Source organism: Saccopteryx leptura, chromosome 11, assembly GCF_036850995.1.
Source record: "Saccopteryx leptura isolate mSacLep1 chromosome 11, mSacLep1_pri_phased_curated, whole genome shotgun sequence".
NCBI classification, from domain to species: Eukaryota; Metazoa; Chordata; class Mammalia; order Chiroptera; family Emballonuridae; genus Saccopteryx; species Saccopteryx leptura.
The window spans coordinates 51280349-51296626 of record NC_089513.1 but is presented as its reverse complement, the minus strand read 5'-3'; the positions used below and the strand labels follow the sequence as shown (position 1 = coordinate 51296626).

At 44.6% G+C, this 16278-nt stretch overlaps 1 protein-coding gene and 1 pseudogene across 4 annotated transcripts in view; one reads left to right on the top strand and one right to left on the bottom strand.

Annotated features, from left to right (window-relative positions):
* The window catches only part of DLGAP1 (DLG associated protein 1), a 978693-nt gene that overhangs the window by 565203 nt on the left and 397212 nt on the right, over positions 1-16278 (top strand). The gene's annotated exons all lie outside the window — the stretch shown is intronic.
* Positions 14534-15396, bottom strand: LOC136383386 (protein SET-like; annotated as a pseudogene).

Sequence of the window (16278 nt, the reverse complement as noted above, 5' to 3'; positions counted from 1 at the left end):
CAGATGCCAGCACGTGATTTACAAGCACCAGTTTTACAGAACTTGATTATACATGACCTGGTGATTACTAATATTGACTTAAGTTATTATTTTTTAGCACCTTTACCAGTGGGTGGGAAGGAGATGATGAGAAGCAAGGAATCAATGCCAAGCCAGACAATGCTTTTACTCCTTAGCAGCTCTGAGTAAGGCAGTTCTGAGGGAAAGGGTTCAAATTGCTGACTTAAACGGGGTCTATTTAACTACTATTGCGTAACAAATTATCCCAAATCTTAGCAACTTCAAACAATAATAATCGTTTGTTAGTCACACAGTTTCTGTGGGCCAGGAGTTCTGGGAGTGGTGTATTTGCATGCTCCGGCTCAGAATCTCTCATGAGGCTGCACTCAAGATGTTTGCAGGAACTTAAGTCATCTATAAACTTTACAAGAGCTGGGGAATTTAATTCCCAGATGGCTCACTCGTGTGGCCGGTAAGTTCATTCTGGTTGTTGGCAGGAGGCCTGAGTTCCTGGCCACGTGGACCTCTCCATGGAGCCTCTTGAGTGTCCTTACAACATGGCAGCTGGCTTCCCCTAGAGCAAGTGATTCCAGAGAACAAGGCACATGCCAAAGCATCCCTGACACCTCGTCTTGGAAATCACACACAGCAAAGAAAAGTCTATCATATCCCAGTCATTCACGAGCCAGCTGACTTGTGAGAGAAGACTAAACAAGGGCGTGAATGTCAGGAGGCAGTGACGGCTAAAGACCATCTTGGAGACGAGGGACCACATATAACGCAGAACTAAGATTTTATAAATTATAGGGCCTTATAGAAAATTGGTCATTAGTACTTGGAGGTTCAGGGGTTATTTCTTTGTGTTTGAGCCTCAGGAGCCAAGACCATTGACTATCTTTTTTTTGTTGTTTTGTTTTGTTTTGTTTTCTGAAGCTGGAAACGGGGAGAGACAGTCAGACAGACTCCCGCATGCGCCCGACCGGGATCCACCCGGCACGCCCACCAGGGGGCGATGCTCTGCCCCTCTGGGGGGTCGCTCTGCCGAGACCAGAGCCACTCTAGCGCCTGGGGCAGAGGCCAAGGAGCCATCCCCAGCGCCTGGGCCATCCCCGCTCCAATGGAGCCCCGGCTGCGGGAGGGGAAGAGAGAGACAGAGAGGAAGGAGGGTAGGGGAGAAGCAAATGGGCGCTTCTCCTATGTGCCCTGACTGGGAATCGAACCCGGGTCCCCCGCACGCCAGGCCAACGCTCTACCGCCGAGCCAACCCGGCCAGGGCCGACCATTGACTCTCTTGATTTAAGCCTAAGCTGAGCCAAGCACCAGGCGTGTTTCCCGATTCACGGCGTGTTACCACCACCGGTTCCGGCACAGCCACTCTTTGTTTTGTTTTATTATTCTGTTTTTCTCAATCCCTCTTTCCAGTCTTCTCCCTACAATAAGCATCAACTCAAAAGACCTTAACATTAGTTTTTTGGGTGTATGTGTTTATATATATTCCTGTGAAATACATGAGGTTTAATGGTTATTTTTAAATGTACATAAGTGGAATTGTGCCATAGGCATTTCTCTTTCTGAAATGTATATACTCCATGCCATGTTTTAACATCTACCCCATCTCCTACTTACATATCTAGTTCATTGCTGCGAAGTTTCCCATGATGTACATCCGCCATGTTTTGCCCGTCCTAGTTCTACTCCAGTGTCACACTTCCTCAAGTTACACAGGGATAAGCACAGTGTGTACCCAGAACATGGCCATGTAGCGCCACCCACCTTCACCCGGCCCAGTTCAAGCCCCATCACCTCCAGCTCCAGCCTGCGTTATTCTGCTACCTGGTTTCTCCATTTTTACTCTTGTCCCTTGCAGTGTATTCTCACCCAGCAGCTAGCGTGATGCTTATCAAACATGAGTCAGATCGTGGAATTCACTTGCTCTCAGCCCCGTCAGCCTCCCATCATTCTTAGAGTAATGCCAACATGCGGCCCCATGGCCCAAAAGGCCTTCCAGGGTCTGGACCTACTGTCTTGCTGACCTTCTCTTTCACCAGACTTCTCCTTGTTGCCAGTGCTCCAGCTCTGCTGATTTCCTTGCATTCAATTCATTCATCCATTCATTCATTCTTTATTTCATTCATTCAAAAACATTAATTGATCAAATACCACCTGCCCAACATTCTCTGAGGCACTTGGGGTATATCAGTGAACAATAGACAACTCACAGAAAGTTTATTCTAATGTTTGACACCCACCAAGCACACCAAGGTTCCCTTCTGACACCTACTGTTTCCTCGGCCTGGAATCCTCATCCCCAGATTTTCACTGGTGTCACTCCCTCCCATCATCTCAGTCTCAGCCCAAGCTCCTGCTCAGAACGGCTTTCTCAGTGTCTTTCCCTCCCCATGAGCTGATTTATTTTCCCTCAAACCACCTATCATATCTGACACGGTATGTTCATGTGTCAAGCGTCCAGGTCCCCGATCAGAAAGAAAGATCTAAAAGACAGGGCATTTTTCACTTTTTCTAGTTATTGGACCAGGAGCTCTAAACAAGTAACCTTTTTATTGTGTGTGTGGTCTGAGGCCGGCACACCGCCGCACCTCGGGGGCTCTGAGCGCGGTCAGCACAGCACCAGCACGCCACATCCACTCCACCTCCAGCCTCGCTCACCGCAGCTACAGTGACAGCTGATGCCTGCTGAGTGCTTTCCTTCTCATAACAATAGTCAGTGTGTCTATTATTTCCACTGTACAACTCAGAAAACAGAGGCACAGAGAGTCTAGTGTCTCAGCTAATGTCAGAACCAGATTAGAATGAGTGCAGTCTGGATCCAAAGCCCTCACCCTTATATCACAGTAATACAGGCCTGTTCCTTTCTAGAACTGCAGCTAAAATAAATTGGCTCCGAATAAGTGACTAAAAGATCCCTCCTATGAGTAAAGGGCATAAACTTTCATGTGTGGATTTTCTGATATACCCATTTTGGTTACTTGTGATTCAGCACTACATCTCGGCCAGGTGAGAGCATTAGGTGGCCTGAGTCTAGATGTGCAAGTTGCTGTCTCACTGTGTAAGCAAGAATTGCAACAAAGCATGAGCACTACTTGAAAGTGTATGTACAGTAATGCAGTCTAGAGCATTTGTTTCTCCTGCACACGTACCCGGAGGTTGGCCTCTCCAGAGTTCGCACTCTCTCTCTCTCTTTCTCTCTCTCTCTCCCTGCATACTGAGCTCTTTGTGTGCACCCTCCTCGAGTTCTCAGCATTTTTTACAAGAGCTGAGGCAGGTAGCTATGTGTCAGAGCTGACTGAAGTCAAACGCCCACACGAAATTAGTGTCTCTCCATTCAGCTTCATTGGATCAGCATGGAGATGAAACCTTCTCAGGGTAGGTCCTTCTTCCTGGTTCTTTGTTCTTGTATGAGCTGACAATTGCCACCAATATCCCACGTATGTCTCCAAATTGTGAATAGTTTTGTAGATACTGGCATGCTGGAGCCTTTTTAGAATGCTGTTCAAGCGCATTTCATTCATTCATTCATTCATTTAAACTCCTACTCTAGGGCCAGAAATTGTTCTTAGGGTGATCAGACGGACCACAGGGCCTTTTCCCAAGGCATTCACAGTGTAACAGAGAGACAGAAATGTACCCAGATGATTTATTACAGTGTCATAAAATCACAGGGGTTCCTGGGAGAGGGAGTACCCATCCTGGAACAATGAGCAAACTCTACCTTTTCAAATGCTAGGCCTATCAATTAGGAGGAATTGAACAAGTGAACAGGGTTCAGTGATAGGGAAGGAAAAGGCTCAACACCTGCCAGAAATGACGTAAGCTATGGGAAAACTAGAATTTCCATGTCACAGAGAGGAAAACTACAGAAATAGGAGGAGAGTGGGAGTGAAGTTGAGGGGAACACAGGCCCACTCATGAAGGCCTCGACTGTGATGAAGGCACATAAGCCAAAGGCTTTCAGCAAATTCAGGTCTGGATGAAATTGTGGCTTAAATACAGTCCAAAGTCTGTGGGTAGATTGGACATGCAATGGGACAGTGGTAGGAGGCACCTAGTGAATCTCTGAGGGGTTCAGCCTGTACCCTCATAACAAGAGAGGAGTCAGTTGATGGCTTGACCTCTAGAAGAGGAACCCAGGATGACTCCAGGGAGGCAACTATGAATTTATGGGGTGGTTAAGTCTTTTTTTGGAAGTAGTTACTGAAGGTAACATTGAGAGTTTGACTCTTAGGGGTTGCATGGATAAAATTTTTTTTTTCTTTGGTAAAAGTCAACCTCTCAAACCCTGAGAGAATGGCAGAGTGAAAAAGGCTTGGACTTTGGAATGAGAGCTGGGTTCAAATCTGTATTCTAGCACTAGCTGTGTGACCCTAGACAAGTTATCAAACCATTCTGATAATGACAATCTGCACTGTTTTATCATATCTGCACACTTCTGACACACTGCTGATTCTCAGATCCAGTAACTATTATGTCATTTGCATGACTGTTATCACTATTGTTGCTGTGAAAAGAGGTAGACAGGTGCAGCAGATGGACCACTGCAGCTGTCTTGTTAGTGATTAGGAAATGGTGTTGAATTGCGTCATCAACACACCATTTGGAACCCTGGCCGGTTGGCTCAGCGGTAGAGCGTCGGCCTGGCGTGTGGGGGACCCGGGTTCGATTCCCGGCCAGGGCACACAGGAGAAGCGCCCATTTGCTTCTCCACCCCCCCCCTCCTTCCTCTCTGTCTCTCTCTTCCCCTCCCGCAGCCAAGGCTCCATTGGAGCAAAGATGGACCGGGCGCTGGGGATGGCTCCTTGGCCTCTGCCCCAGGCGCTAGAGTGGCTCTGGTCGTGGCAGAGCAACGCCCCGGAGGGGCAGAGCATCGCCCCCTGGTGGGCAGAGCATCGCCCCTGGTGGGCGTGCCGGGTGGATCCCCGTCGGGCGCATGCAGGAGTCTGTCTGACTGTCTCTCCCCGTTTCCAGCTCCAGAAAAATACAAAACAAACAAACAAACAAACAAACAAACAAAAAACACACCATTTGGGCATCTTAGCCTGATACTCCTATAAGCAGCAATACCTAACACATTTGCTTTTGAGGAACATGTGAATAAATCTTTCTCAATCTAATTTGCCCACCACTGCTAGATTAACCTTCCTAAAATATGGCTCTTGAATTTTTCTGTTTTAGAATATTCAACAGTATCCTAAAACCTTAACTAATCCTCAAGTCTTTGTTTGAGCTAACAATATAGGGCTGTTGCATTTCTCTTCGTTTCCCTAAGGAAGGTGGCAGAGTAGCCATCTCATAGGATCAATAAATTCAGGACATTTTTACTTGCTTTAATCTACCTCATAAGGTTGTGATGAGGATCAGTGAAGTCTATTTGGGGATGTGTCATGTGTTATAGTTGTTTGCCTAGAAAATAATACAATAATTAGTAAATAACAATACAAGAATAAACTTTGTGTTTCATGTACTCACAACTGTAAACCTACTTTTGTCCCACCTTGTACAAGAGAAAAGGGGAATAGCTTTCTTGAGGACCTACTATGTGCCAGATAAGCATCTATTCTTTCTTACAAACATTCCAGCAACTCTATTCATTCCATTTTCAAAGACTAAATAAATCTAAGGCTCAGCAAGAAGTCCCTTGGGCAAACACACATGGTTCTCAAGAATGGAACAGGGGTTTAAATTTAGACCTGGGCTTTTAAGCCCTCACTGTACTGCCTCATGCTTCTTTTCAAAAGAGCTACCACTCAAGCCAGGCTGAATTGGTCACGGCTCCATGGAGATATTTTCTCTTTGCAGTCTATCCACATCTTATCCCCTCTTCATGGCGCTGCTGAGGACCTGTTCTGTCCTGGCCTCCATCAGTCTGCCATTTTTTCTTCCTCTAGACTCCTTTCTTGGCACTAAATTATAATGCAGACAGCACAAGGAATCTTTTATACTTCTGTCTGGTATTACTCTTCCTTCTGAAAATACTATCTTCCTCTGTGTCTATGTACAATCTTATGTCACCAAAAGATTTCTAAGTTTTTCAAAGGCAGAAACTACCCCTTTCTCAATAATGCCTTGCGTTCTCTTATCCATCTGTCCATCTACACCAGCGGTTCTCAACCTGTGGGTCGCGACCCCGGTGGTCTACACCAACATATAGTAAATGTTCCAAGACTTAAACACTTTCTGAATGAGTGGAGAAATGAATGAGTCAGTGATAAACTGGAATATTTTCATCTTGGTAAGCCCCCCCCCCCCCCCCGCCGGAGGCCCTCCTCTTTCCAGGGAGCATTCTGCTCAGACCCAGAGCCGTTAGATAAATTCGTGCAACTGCAATCTACTTTTACAGTGTCTCTGTATGGTCACTAAATGAATGAGGAAACTACAATGGACATGCCTGTACTTTGTTGCTACTTTTTTTTTTTTTCTTAGTAAAGGCAGTCCCATTTTTAGTGACTAGACAGAGTCACTAAATAAAAGTAACAATTACCTAAGAGTCTATCTACCCAGAGAAACTATTCTTCACACACAGCTGCTCTCTGCACTGGGCACCGCAAAGATCTGACCCAAAGTGTAGTGTCTGAGAGCCCATCTGACTGCTTCTAAGGGCTCCAAGGGACCCAAGACTCAGCCATTGTTATCTTCAGGACAGATCACCCATAGGGAACTGTTTTTGGAATACTACACAGGAAAATACCATCTCTTTTTAAAAGACTGTCAGTTGGATGAGTCTACGAGCCGTCTGGAAGGCGTCGTACCAGACCCTCTCCTTTTAGCCTCACCTCCTCTACCTGCCTCTCAGTGCTGTCTGAACAGCAGATCTGGTCCCACACCAGTAAGTGTGTACGAGATGACACATTTGCACCAGATCTTGACTTTCTCTCCCAGAGGGGACTACACATAAGGATGAGCAAGCTGTGATTAAGGACAGTGACCCATGACCAGGAGAGCCAGGCTTGCAGAGAAAGAACAATAAACAGAGAAAGAGGCATCCCGTGCCCAGAGCTGGGCTGTTGTGTCATCTTCTTTGCTCCCGATACAGGCCTAGTGAGGAAGGATGGAGGAAAGAACTCTGGGGAACGGAGGAGACCCTTTCGTGGAGTTTAAACTTTGAATCAATCAAATTCAATTTCTAAATTGACTGTGAAATTACCAGAAAGTTCATGGAAAAGACTCCTTAGCAGAAATAGGGTCTTGAGGACAAACTGAATTCGGATTCTGTATGGGAACACAGAACATTCCATTTCTGCCACCTGAATTCTGACCCCAAATTCAGACCTCGCCCCCTGTAGTTGGTGAGAATTTTATGCGTGTCCATTTCCCTTGCCAGAGCATAAGCTACAGAAAGGCTGAGGCCACCTGCAGTTTCTTCTCATTCTAGCCTCAGTTTCGAGGTCAGTGAGTATCAACAGGGTACCATGGGCCCGAGTGGTAAAATGGAGAGAGTACAGCCTCTGAAGTTAGAAGACCTGAGTCCCAGCATCAGGGGGTCCTCGGGTTACAACAGTCTTGACATACGACGTTTCGAGTTTGCAACACTCACTCTCATAAAAACTTTAAAAAATTGAGACTTGACTGTTTTGGCTTACGCCTTTAGCGTCGTACTTACGGATGACGTGGATGAACTAGTTTGGTTGAGCGCAGCAGAAGAATACACAGTAACGCGGCAAATGAGTGAGGGAGTTGGCGTCCCCCAGTATGCTTACCCACACAATTTTGGACTGTCGAAAGTGCAAGTGTTCCATTTGTGTTAGGCTAGGGTGTGTTTTGACTTACACAAAATTCAGGGTATATCACTGTCGTGGGAAAGGAACTGTGTCGTAACCTGAGGACACCCATATTAGTAGCATAAATGGATTCCCAAGAGCATTGCGTCACCCAGAGATTCACTACCTTGAATCCACTCCAACTCCCAAGGTCAAATCTTTTCCCATTCATCATCTATATAAGTTGTAGAGGCCAGAAAACTATACCCCTAACCTCAAAAAAATAAAATATTTTTAAAAATAAAAAAATAAACCCCTAACCTCTGCCCCCTCCTGCACCCCCATCACTAGTCTGCCTTTTGATCTCCCAGTGGGAACCAGGCTGGGCCCAGCTCGTCCTGCCTGGCTTCCCATTGCATTACAGCTACATGCTCTCAAAACTGAATCTTACTATTTTTTTTCTAGCGATCTGTACAACAATTTGTTGTTTTGTACAGTAGTTCTGGCTAATTAGTACCTAGCACCAAGTGGTCAAGTGTCTATGCAATGAAGGGTTAGGGCAGGGGTCAGGAACTATTTTGGCTGAGAGAGCCATGAACGCCACATATTTTAAAATGTTAATTCCATGACAGCCATACAATGACCCGTGTATGTTATGCATTATCCAATAAAAATTTGGTGTTGTCCCGGAGGACAGCTGTGATTGGTTCCAGCCACCCGCAACCATGAACATGAGCGGTAGGAAATGAATGGATTGTAATACATGAGAATGTTTTATATTTTTAACGTTATTATTTTTTTTTATTAAAGATTTGTCTGCGAGCCAGATGCAGCCATCATGAGAGCCACATCTGGCTCGCGAGCCATAGGTTCTCGACCCCTGGGTTAGGGGAAGCCAAGACTAAGTGATTTTTGTCCACTGGTTCCGTTTCCGTTTCAGTCATGCTCTTGATTCCATTTCTAGCTGTGAGATAGACTAGACAGAGATGAGACCAGTCTTTTCCAAATGTGGTCTATCCCTTCTACCTTTGTCGCATTCACACTTTGACCTCATCATCAGCCACACTCCCTTGAGCCCCTCAGGGATCCCCGGAGATAAGCAAGGTGTTTCTTCAGCCTTCCTTCTTAGAAGCTGGTTGGCTAGATCTCCAGAAGGAAAAGAAATGCTGCACAAGAGGACTTTCTGACTCCCCACTCTGTGGGAGGTGGATGTCACGAAGTCTTTGGTTCGGGCTGTATTCGTTCACTCACCTAACTACCGAACGCTGCTGTGACAACCTCTGTCTGCCCAATGGCTTTCAAATGGCACTTCCCAAATGGACAGCATTTGGGAAGCCTTATTAGGTGAAGTACATACATTCTAGACACGCTGACACACCTTTCTACTCCTGTGATGGGGGCTGCGGGTGTTTGGTGTCTGCCACAGCGGCCCTCATTACAAGAGCAGGGCAGGTAAGGAAGCGATCGGAGTGGCAGGATGGGAGGAACGCGCAGACGCCCGGAGACCCAGGTGGCCTTCCCGAGGGTGCGCCAGCTGGAGGGCGCAGATGAATCCATCTTGCCACTGCTGGAAGAGGAGATGAGTCGTGGTGGAGGCCAAGATAATGAAGGAAACCAAATGTGAACTACCAAATGCCTTCCTGGGTGCTGAATGTATAGTTGATGCATGCAAAAAAAGCCTTCTTCTGTAACTGGGATTAATTATTGCCATAATTCCTTTGTGTTTTGAAAAATAACCCTCTGTCCAAAAGTAACACTAAACTGCTGTTCAGGTTTCTAGAAGGAAAGAAGGATGCTGAAATTGATACACTTTCAGATTTCTTTTTTTTTAACCAGGATAAGTAAATGCCCCAATTTTTCCTCAAGTTCTGGCTTTCATAATGCCAGATGGGATATGATAGAATTACTTCAGGCATAACTAACTAATTACAAACAGACTCCCAGGCCCTATCAAATCAAAGGGGAACAGGGCCCATAGATCTAGATTTTTACAAGGGTCCCAATTTACTCTGAATCATATCTAGATTTGAAAACTACTACCTGTCTACTGTCCAGCCCTGCCTCTGACCTCCAGTCCCTGAGGAAAGCACATGCCCAGAGGGGAAGCGAGTGAGTCCTCACCCCCTGGCCCTGAACCCAGCGCACGGGGCTGGCCTGCGTGAGAGTTCCACCTGTCTAGTGGGCTGGAGCCAGGGAAGACTGCTTGTGGCTCCTTCAACTCCAACCGCCAAAGCCAAAGCCTGCATCTCACCTCTCCATGCAAGGAAAGGAAACTAAGGAGCAGTTAAATGCCAGCAAGAAACCGAAGGGTGGCTTATTTGCCACCACTCCAGGCCTCAGTGCAGTGAGCGGGTGCACACAGGAGACTGGCTGTTTAGCTTGGCGCAGTGTCTGCACCCAAAGCCACGCTGTGTCCTCAGGGCCTCCTTAGGGGAGACAAGGGGCAAACAGGAGAGAAAATGGTGGAGACGGTGGTTAGGCTCTGCTTGGGAAGCTAACAGAGCGGCCCTAACCAGCTTCCACATCACCATGACAACAGTTTCCAGAACCACAGATAGAAACCAACAGTTTCTATCTGTCTCAATATTTCAAGAGTCATTGCTGCTTTTCCTCAATCCCAATACTATGTGGTTTCCTGCAGGTGCTTAGAGCACCTACCCAAGAACGCCCTAGCCTGTTTTTATCTCACATTTTGTGTCACTGCCAAGTGGTGTCATATCACCTCATCACACCTACTCTTTGGGAACCATGGAAAGAGCAGGCACAGGAGAAGCCCACAGAGTATCTGGGGCCTAATTCGGAGGTTACCATCAAGAGTCACAGGCCAGAGTGACCGAGATCATGACCAGATGTGCATACACCCTGTCAGGCCGAGACCTTCCCAGGGAAGGACGGCCTCAACGCTGCATGAACCCAGGGGCAGCCTACACAGGCTCTGAGCCTCAGGCCCCACTCAAGATGTTAAATGCTAAAAATAGACAAACGCAGACTTCTAAAACTGACTGCTCAAAACACTGCCTCAAGAAATTGGACTGATGATTTTATTAGAAGAGTATTTTAAAACGCAAATCCCCTGGGAAAATATTTTCCATGTATTGGAAAGCAATGGGCTCACCACTGTGTCAAGCACACAATAAGTAGTCAGCATGTTGTATTTACAGTTATTACAGTCATTATAATAGATCTTCCTGTAATTCAATAGAAAAGCAGGTAAAGAAAGCAATCATGGCAGACAGTTCACACAAGATAAGATTCACCTGGCACACAAAGCATGTAACATATTATCCTTGTTAGAAGTCAAATAAAAATAAATTTAAATAATAAAACACCTTTTCCCTAAACATTGAACTGGCCAAGTTGGCTTTTTCTTTGTTCTGTTTTAAGATAATACCCAGGGTGGGTCAGGGAGCAGCAGCCTGACACTCAGGCTTTTCATTGAGTCACCTGGCAATTCATCTCCCATGATTACAAACGTCAGAAATGCTGGTATATACTTTGGTACAATAATTCCACTTGTATGGGATTCATTCTAAGACAAATATAGAGCATGCACAAATGCTCATCTGTAGACTGTTCCTCATACTGCTCTTTATAAAACAAAAAAATTAGAAATTATGTAAATATTCAACAACAGAGGTTTGACTATATTATTGTACAGTGTAAAGATATTCAGACCTATGTTGTAGACTGTCTTTCTATTGTCATTTGAAAATGGTCAAGATAAACATTATTGGGAAAAGAAACTTATAAAACCTGAATAAAGGTGTAGAAAGATAATGTGCAATAATAATGATTGTCTATATATGGTGGAATTATAGTTTTTGTTCTGCTAAATGGCATTTTCTAATTTTTCTGTAGTGCACATATATTGCTTCTCTATAAAAAATAATTAAAATTTTTTATTTTTAAGACTTTCAGATATAATCATACACTTCAATGCATGTCTGAATTGGGTTGTTTTTTTTATTACACTAATATTTATAGAGTACTTATACATGCCAGACTTTGTGCTGATACTTGAAATAGCAGTGTACATGTTAGCTGTTAACTATTGGCTTAGTACTTGCTTTACAATATTATTAGTATTAGTACTCGCATAAAGATTAGTATTAGCTTTATTATGGTAGTGAGTGCAAATACACAAGCAGGTCATTGCATCATAGTAAATTCAAGCACAGGAGGGTGACTAACCCAGATTTCAAGGGGCCAGAGAAAGGAAGGCTTCCTGTGGGAAGGGCTGATTATGGATTTAAGCACAGGGAAAAGGACGGAGCAGTGTTGCCGGCAGAAGAAACAGCATGTGCAGAGAACTCGATAAGAGAGCTATGGTACCCCAAAGAACCAAGGTTAGTTTGGCTTGGACATTGCAGAACTAGGTGGGAAGGAGCCAAGAGGGGTCAGGGGGTAAAGGGGAAGAGGTTAAGTGGAGTCAGGAGCAGGAGGCCTTGTAAAATATGCTGGGGACTCTGAGCTGCCTCAGAGCTTTTGGATGAGATCTGCTCTGAGAAAATGTCCCCTGTTGTGTGGAGAAGGAGCCTGAGGCCCACAGGACTGGAGTCCTGGAGACGCATCTCCCCTCTCCCTTGCTTTGCTTTGCCCTGGCCTAGATTCTGCATCTGCACCTGTGGTCTTTGTTGGGCGTAGTGTTTGTCAGTTCAAGACACCTCTGCTACCCTTCCATTTCACTTCTGCCTTTCTGAAGAGCCCCTCATTTAGCTGAGTTCAGGTAATGCTGCCAACAGCCCGTTCCATGTGATTACCCTAAAATTCTTTACCACCTTTCTGAGGAGAAATCTTGTTCCTACTCAGACTGTGGAAAGTATTTCAACTCATTAAAAGCGGCATGATTTGTGTCCCTACTGCACTTTTCTGTCCCCTGTTACCTTGGGCTGTCTAGTTTCTTTCTTTTGTGATTTTAAAGCGGTTTCACAACCCAGGCCCTCCGGGAGCCTTCTATACTAACAGCTGAGCACCTCCCCATTGCAAAAGCTTTGATAAATACAAAAGGCAGTTTTATTATGGGTGAGCAACAAAACTCCACAACATCGGACCTCAGATTCAGCAGAGAGAACTAAAGTGACTGGCAGCAGTGCCCCTCACTGTCTCAGAACATTAGACTTGGCCGAGAGGCGGGACTGAGATCACGTCCCAGCATCACCGTCAGTGCCTGCACCAGCGTAAAACCACAAAGGCAGCTTTGCCTTCCTTAAACCTGCGCCCCGCCTGGGATCCTCTCTTCTGACACAGATGCAGTGAGTGACCCAATGCCATTGCTGGAGTAGTCAGGGCTGTGGGATTCACTTTGTGGAGTTACTGATTTCAAATTAATTTGCAAATCCCTGGGGATGGTATGCCATGCCTTGATAACCTCAGACTTAGAGGTCTTGGCTTAGCATGTGATGAGGTTAAATAAGCAAGCTTACTTTACTCTTAAAGCTCAGCAGAGTGGGTGAGGGCCCACACGCTGGAGCCAGACGTCTGCCGTTAGCCCGGGTTGCATGACTGACCAGCTTCTTTACTTTGAACAAGTTCCATAATCCCTCTGTAGCTCCATTTCTTCATCGGAAAGTGAGAGATTAATTAAACCTACCCCATGGTACTGCTGTCAAGGCTAAGTGAACTAATGTATCTGAAGCACTTGGAACCACACCTGGCATACAGAAAGCTCTCCACACAAGCCACCCGTTATTATCTCCACGAAGTTATTAGCAGCAGTAGTACTAGCTCTCTTTACTTCTCTCTTTATTTTGCCAAAAGTAATCAATTAGAGCATTAGTCCCACCTTGTTTCCTGCCTCTTCAGGAGTCATTTTAAGAAGTATAATGGATGTCAGCATGATGGCTAATGTGAGACCCACGTCCCTGAGTTCAGACGCTCCTCCGAGGAGCAGCGCCTCAGAGAGCCTCGCCTGGAAGCAATTCACCTGCTCAAGGGAGTATCAAGAGGCCTCAGGCTGAACACCCAATACCTAGTTCCCTAAAAATGAAAAACTACCAGTGTGGGGGGGTTTGTACACATTTAGTTTTATTAGAACAAAGCAATGTGGATACTTTTAGTATTTAAAATTGTTGAACACCATCTTTTCTTTCCAGTGAAACAAAAAATTTTTTTTAAATAAACAGAAACATAAATGTCTACTATAAATAAGAGACTACAGGTTCTGCTGATTCTCCCATCAAGTGGCCGGGACCAAGACATCATTAGGAGAGAATTTTATTTTTAAAATGTCATCTTATATCGCATGGATGTTCGTTAAATATCACAAACGTGCCAAAGTAGAAGCCATGTCAAAATGTTCACATACCTCCCTCCCCAAACATCTCAAATTCACCCTTTGCTGACCTTTTATAACTCCTCATTTCTTTTAAAAGATTTCTCCTTTTATTTAAACAAGAGAAAGTAGACAAGTACATGTTGGTCAATGCTGTCTATATTCACATCTTAGAGACACAATGTAATCCCTGAGGCCAATATACAGAAAAAGGAGAAAAGAGCTACAATTCTCTGCACTGCCACCCAGGGGCCTCATACCCTCCAACTTCCAGCAGCTCTCAGGGGGCAGAAGGTTTCTCTTTTTCCCCATAGACCATGGTTATGTTGATTCCATAATATTTTTGTTGAGACAGGAAGGGATAAAAATGAATTTGGAACAGAAAAGGGCAGAGCTTCTTTGCCCATTGAATTCTGCCCAAGATGCATTAACACCCCCCCCCCACCCAATAAGGTGAGAACCGTGGTGTATAAAACAGAAAAGAGATCTCAAAAATAGGGCAACTGAGCACAAGATGGGAACAAAGACAGTCTGCAACTTCCTCCCAAGGACTGGAGAAAATCCAAAATGAGGGTTGGAATCCATCAGTGTTCCATCAATCATCTTCTCCTTCATCTTCCTTCATATTCATCCCCTTCTTTGTCAACAGCTTCCAATCCCTCCCCCCTCTCCCTCCTCCTCCTCCTCTTCCCCCTCCTCCCCTCCTCTTCCTCCTCTTCCTCTTCCTCTTCCTCTTCCTCTTCTTCTTCATCTCCTCCTTCCCCTTCTTCATCATCGTGTCAGGAACCAAGTAGTACTGTGATATACTTGGCCAAATATCATCTTTGATGACTTCTCCTGATGCCTCGGCACTTCCATCAGAATGGCTAGTAAACCATGTCAGTCTCTTCCTGCTGACTTTATTCTACGTTTGACTTGAACATTTTGGCAAATCATTTCCAGATTTCCATTTGATTTCAGTGGACTTTGAAGATGAATTACCATTCTCATTCAGATAAAATTCTTTGGAGAGAACTTTATTTATTTATTTATTTATTTATTTATTTATTTATTTATTTATTTATTTATTATTTTAAAGAGAGGAGAGAGTGAGGGAGAGAGAAGGATGCAGGTGCAGGAAGCGTCAACTCTCAGTTGCTGTATTGGTGATCAATTCCGATCTCTTCTGAAAACATGGTTGGTAGAGTTTGTTACACTTCTCTTCTACTTTCAGAATCTCCTCGCTGGCTTGTTCAGTAAATCTGTCTATTTTATGCTGTACCTCATCCATATGTTCAATTACTTCTTGCTCTTCTTTTCTCCCTTTGGCAAGTCCTGAGATGTTGACTTCTCTCGCTTAGAGGCAGGAGGCAAGAGGCAATCTCAGGGTATTTTTGTTTGAGGTGGGAGCAAAGACTGGTGTTTGGGGGCCATAATGTCAGAAAAGTCCCAGAATCAGCATCAGACTGCAGGTAAGCTGTCCAGCTAGAAGCTCTGAGAACTCTACATGTGTGTCCTTAATAATCAGGCTAGCCCCCAAAATATATTGAGCACCAAATGCTGTGCTGAATGCAAGTACAATCAGATGACATGTAGACAGAAGCCACAAAGCAGCAGAGAAAAGAAATAGTGCTGAGGATGGGGGGGGGAGGGCTGGAAAGGTCACATGGAGGCATGGGGGCTGCTACATTGTGTAGTGTGTATAGAGCCTGCCAACAGCAGGAAGGGAAGGCCAGTTAGATGGGAAAATCCCGTAGCAGGGAAATCTTCATGGTCTTCCACTTGACGTGACTGGTTTGCAAGTCAGATCATCTTAGTGTGAAAACTATTATAATGCAGAAGAACCTTTTTTTATTGGCATACAAGTCAACAAAAGTGTAAATGATTCTAACATTACATTTTAAAATCATACTTATACTGCTTAACAATATAATAAATAATATACATTTTATACTTTGCATTCTTTAATAACAAGTTAATATGCTGGAATCCACATCAGTTTACTTTATATTAAAGAACTACAAATATAGAGAAATAATTTAAATCTGCCTTTTTTATCCCTTGAGTAGAAATGTGTTTTTCCCCCAGCATCAAAACTGTAAATCACATGCACAACTGAAGGCCTAAAACTTTTGTGCTGATAAAAATGTATAATATTATATATATTTAGGCTCAGAAATTGCAGCTGGCTGCTTTTCTCATGTTACAATAGCAAGTTTATGATTCCTGTGTTGGTACAGCAGCCACACATCATACTTTAATGGGCCCACAGCATTCATTCATTTTAAAAAATATTTTTTGGCCAGGCATTGATGC